Source organism: Gossypium arboreum, chromosome 10 (assembly GCF_025698485.1).
Source record: "Gossypium arboreum isolate Shixiya-1 chromosome 10, ASM2569848v2, whole genome shotgun sequence".
In the NCBI taxonomy this organism is placed as follows: domain Eukaryota; kingdom Viridiplantae; phylum Streptophyta; class Magnoliopsida; order Malvales; family Malvaceae; genus Gossypium; species Gossypium arboreum.
Window position 1 is genome coordinate 43,921,167 of NC_069079.1, and position 5,620 is coordinate 43,926,786.

Genomic DNA, 5,620 nt, shown 5'->3' on the forward strand with positions numbered 1-5,620 from the left:
ACTTCAGTTTGTAAATTTTAAAATAAATAAACATATATTAGTTGTAGTTAACTTTTGTATCGTTTACTTTCCTTTAAATTATAATCTATTTAAGTTTCATAGTTCAATATTTACTCTTCATTCATCTTAACAATATTTGTCTACATGAGAGCTTTTTTTTAATTATACACTAAATAAAGTTTTATAAAATAAATAGTAATTTTATTTATACATGTGAAAATCACATATTTAAAAAACAAAGGCGTGTTTGAAAATAACATGCAATAAATAATTAAATATATGACTTGAAACTAATTAATAATAACAAATGAAATATATTTGTACAATATTAAAATGAAAAATCGTTCCAATTGTAACATAAAATTTAAACATATAAATACATCATAGTAAGAATATTTTATGAGTACAATTATTTATCATGATATCATCATCAATCTTAAGTAAATGGCGTACAATTATTTATCATGATATCATCATCAATCTTAAGTAAATGGTGGGTTAACTTATAACATCAACTCAATCAACAACATTATTTATATATACAACTCATGAATGTAATAAATTGTGCATTTTAAAATAAAAATATATAAAAAAATATATTAAAATAAAATTTTGGTTGAGTAGTAAATTCAAGGTTTTACTAATTCAATTGGTTTGAGTTCAAACTCCACCATATGCATATTTTTATTGGTTTTAGTTAAAATAAAAAGCTAAAGTACCCTAAAAATATATTTTATTTCAATTACAAAAAATATTTTCATAATTTCATTAACCGAGTTAATAACACGATTGTTGATGACATTAAATCAAGAAAAACTTAAATAATAGTATAAATATAAAAAAATACCTGAATTTTTATTTATAAAAATTATATTAATAAAGATTTGCATATTAATAGGTAAAGTTTATCTTATGCAATATTTAAAATATAATATAGGTTGCCAATTGAGAACATGAGCACTGTTGTTAATATAGGAGGATGTGAGTTTAAGTGTGCTGAAGCACATTATCCTCCTATTTATAGGTTAGGGAGGAGCTATGAGTAGTTCTAGGTATTGTCTTAAAAAGAGCATGTACGATTAGAACCTATAATGACATTGTTCAAAAATTAATAATAATATAGGTTAAAATATGCTCTAAGTCATTATACTCTTCAAATATTGGGATTTTAGTCTTTCTATTTTTATTTTTAGAAATTTAGTCCTTCCATATTTCATATTTCAAAATCCAAATTCAATTGTTAAAACCATTAAAATTATTCTATTAAACTTACCGGTGTGACATCTTAAAATTTAAAAAAAAAAACTCATTTAGCAATCATGTAATAAAAAAAATGACGTTGTAATTGTACAAGCCAATTTTGGGCCCTAAACCAAACAACCCAATTACCTTTTTACAACAGACCCAACAAGCTAAACCCAACAAATCTCTTAGCCCATAACCCAACCTAACCCAAGGACTAAAAACCCAACTAACCTACCCAAGACCCAGCAGAAACCCAAACCCTAGCCCAAATCACAAACTCAACTAGCCCAACATAAAAAAAAAAAAAAAAAAAGAAGAGAAACAGACAACAAGCTACCACACCTCACTTTCATCTGACACTAGCACCATCTTTGGTCACCACCATGTCAGCTACCACACCCCATGCTTCTGCCAACACCATCCCCGCATGCCTGGCACCTCCTTACCCTGCAAGCAGCAATAAAGAGATAGAAACTAATAGAAAATGAAAGTGTAAAGGCTATAAAAGCCATGAAAACAAGTATAAAAAAGGGGGGGGGAAGCAAAAAAAAATTTTCCAGCAAAAAAATTCCAGCAGCAAAAAAATTTTCCAGCAAAAAATTCCAGCAGCAAAAAAAAATTTTCCAGCAAAAAAATTCCAGCAGCAAAAAAATTCCAGCCAAAAAAAAAAATTTCCAGCCAAAAAAAAAATTCCAGCAAAGAAAATTCCAGCAAAACATTTCCAGCAAAAAAAAAAAGCCAAAATCTATCATTTGTAACGAGGGGGATTTTACAAAGATTGAAAAAGAGAAAAACACAAAAATCCCTCCGAACTTCGAATACAAAGAAAAAAATCAATAAAAAGGTTTGCATTTTTTTCTCTCTTTTTTCGAATTTTTTTTTCTTTTTTCTTTGTTTTTTTTTCTTCTTTCTATATACATATACATATATATATATTATTAAGAAAAAAAAACAAAAAAAGTTACCTTTTGAACTTCCGGCCACCATGCGCGGTGGTCGGCGACGGTGGCGGCGCGACCAACGGCGGTGGCCCAGTGACCGGGATTCCACCGGAGAAGAAAATGCTTAAGAGGATTTTAAGGGAGGGGAAGAGAGCATGGAAGCTTTTTTTGTTTTTTTAGATTGGGGGTTGAAAATGAAACACAAAAAAAAAAAATCTTTGTAATGGTGTTGAAACGGCATGTTTTTGTTTGGTGGGTGGGGTCTGTGCACTTTCCCTAAAAGGGAAATTTATGTGTTTAGTCCTCCTTCCTCGCAACCTCATTCAATTAACCCCCATTTTTATCTTCCTTTGTTTTTTTAAATTTGGCCCTCAGATCTTGTTTGGTTTTCATTTTGATCCCTAATTAACTATCCAATATTTATATTTTATACCCAATTTTCATTTGTTTTTAACCATGTCCTAAATCTATTTAATTCATTTTTAACCTTTTTATGTTTCATTTATATGTTATTTCAAATATTTTATATGTTGTTTATTTACATCATTATTGTAAATATTTTATATATATATATATATATATTGTACATTTCTAATATTTTCTTTTATTGTAGATATTATTATTATTATTATTATTATATGCATACATATGAAGTATCTTTTACGCACATATTATTTTATATTATCATTACCAAGTATATCATTTTCTTCTTATTATTAGTACATGATTTGTTTTTATTTTCTTTTTGGAAATATTATTATTATTGTTATTCCAGTTTCTAATATTCCATGTTAATATCTTTCATTAATGATATCATTGTTTGCGTCGTTTATCTATTTTAAATTCTCACTTTAGAAATATTTTTTTCATGTTTTAATTAATTTAAAAATAAGGCGATGTACCGATTCAACATTAAGCCATCGATTTCATCGCTATGTTGGGTGAATATCATTGGCTCGTGTTAAAAATGCGACGTCCTTTTTAAAAAAATCGAAAAACTTAAAAATTCTTGTGTTTTGAAATAGGATATTTATTTTTGTGATTATTGGTAAGTAATCAAATTTTATTTTTAAGATGCAGATGAGGATAGGTAATTTGTCAAAATTCGGTGTTGTAAACTTTTCGTGTTTCCAAAATTTTTCGTGTTTTTCTAAAAAAATTCGTGTTTCAAAAATTTTCGTGTTTTAAAATTTTCGTGTTTTAAAATTTCTCATTTTTCAATTGGATCATGATTAAATATTAAATTGAATTCGTTCTTTGAAATTAAAGACAACGCGTGTTTAACAAGATACCAATTTTGGGCGTCGCGAGGGTGCTAATACCTTCCTCGTGCGTAACCGACTCCCGAACCCTATTTTTCTCTGGATTTTTGCGTAGACCCAAATTTGGCCTTCATTTTTGTTCAAATAAATTTTCTTTTCAAAAAGATGATTTATTAGGTGTCCGATCACACCTAAAAAAGATCGGTGGCGACTCCTTTTAAAAAAAGACGAAAGTCAGTTTTTCAAATTTCCAATAAATTACCTCAATTAGCGACCGAAAGCTAAAATTTTTACGTCGCTACAGCTGGCGACTCCACTGGGGACGCCTTTTTGATAGTCGAGTCGAATTAAACTCGCGTTGTCAAAATTTTCAAAGTTCCTTGTTCAAATTAACATTTAGTCGTGATCTTCAAATTTTTTGTTTTCAAAAAAATCATGCATTTGCATCGTGTTGTATATATCTTAACTTGTTTTATCCGGTTGTTTTTCAGCTTTAAATTTTTGTGATTTCAGTTTTGGTTTAGTTTTTTAATTTGCAAGTTTCTCCCCACACACCGTGCACGTGCATTTTTGTTGCATAACATGAGCTCTCTACCCGGGCTCCGTCCGTTTAAGTGAAAGTAAACGCTACGCCTTCGTGAGTTAACTCGTCCCTCCGCACAGGCTAGTGAATACTTTCGGGTTCCATATGACTTATGCTTTCGTGAGTTAACTTGTCCCTCCGCATAGGCATAAGTAAATGTAATCCCTCGAATTGAACTCGTGAGCCTGTGATGGGTTATGACCGAGGCTTCGTGCTAATCTTAGCAAGATGATAGTACGAGCAATTCGAGTACCTGTCTAGAACCGAGACTGCATATGATGAACCATACGAGCTATCCAATTAGAGCCATGCCGAACCTCTGTCCGCTTATAGTCGCCAAAATAAGTACACGGGGAAAATGCCTTTTGCCTTTCATTTACACTGTTTATGCAAAATAATTGGATTGGGTAGTTTAGTTTGTTCTTCAAATTATATTTGTTGTGTTTACTAACCAAGTTTGTTTGTTTTTATTTTTACTTTCATCATGCATCATAGGCATCATATTAGGAAGGTGTTGATTAAGGTTGGTTGCCAAAAAACGGGTTTCTGATGGAGGAGTCAATTACACAAATAACCGAGAAGAATGCTGTGGTTCGGGACTGGTCTCTAAAAACTCAGAGGGACGAAGGGGATAGTCTTGTGGAAGGGTGTGCTGCCAATTTACCCGAACAAATAACTGTGAATGTTCGCCAAAATAACCTCGAAGATTTGGTTCAAATTTGGAACCAGTGGGATTCAGATACTAAGGGCATTTTCACCGAAAGGTACGGAGATATAGCTCACCTGATCACCATCTGTGTAGATGAACAGTTGATTCAAGCCATGGTTCGGTTTTGGGACCCAGCTTATCAGTGTTTCACCTTCAATCAAGAAGACATGACTCCAACCATAGAAGAGTATGCTGCTTTACTCCGCATCGACAATGTACAATTCGGCAAAATATATGTGAAGGAGCCTAAGCCGATGACCTTCAAGAAAAAGTTAGTGAGACCGACAGACATGACCGATGCATGGGCTGAAAAATGATAAAGAAGAAGAATGAAACCATTTGCATTCCATGGTCCTCCTTACGAGATTTGGCTCAAACCATCCCGACATCTTGAAAAGGGTAAATTTATTCGCTTTAGCCATTTATGGTTTGGTCATTTTCCCAAAAGTTCTCGGACATCTCGAAGTCGCAGTAGTTGATTTCTTCGAAAGGTTAAAACAAGGAATCAACCCTGTCCCGACCATCCTAGCCGAGACCTTCAGGTCCCTTAGTAGTTGTCGAAAAAAAGGGGAGGGACGATTTATCGGATGCGCGCAGTTGCTCAACGTTTGGATTTTGAGTCACTTCTGGAAGGTAGAGCGCACTCCGTTCCATATGTTTTCTAAAACATTCTCCCCGCTAGAAGCTTATCTCAAGAAAGAATGGCCGAAGGAAGTCACCGAGCAACATTGGGTATCAGTCTTTCAGAATCTTCGCGCCGAGGACATAACATGGAGAGCACCCTGGATCCGTCCTTCAGTTCTGCTATACAAATGTGGAAGCCAAGATTGGGTACCTTTACTTGGGTTATGGGGAGGAGTTGGATATGCTCCGCTATTGG

At 32.8% G+C, this 5,620-nt stretch overlaps 1 long non-coding RNA gene across 1 annotated transcript; it reads right to left on the minus strand.

Moving 5' to 3' along the window:
• Window positions 1-1,291: 1,291 nt before the first annotated feature.
• Window positions 1,292-2,438, minus strand: LOC128282434 (uncharacterized). Its single transcript, XR_008272703.1, has 2 exons — window positions 2,211-2,438; window positions 1,292-1,692 (listed from the first exon to the last, which is right to left on the minus strand). It is a non-coding gene; the product is annotated as an uncharacterized LOC128282434 (long non-coding RNA).
• Window positions 2,439-5,620: the final 3,182 nt, after the last annotated feature.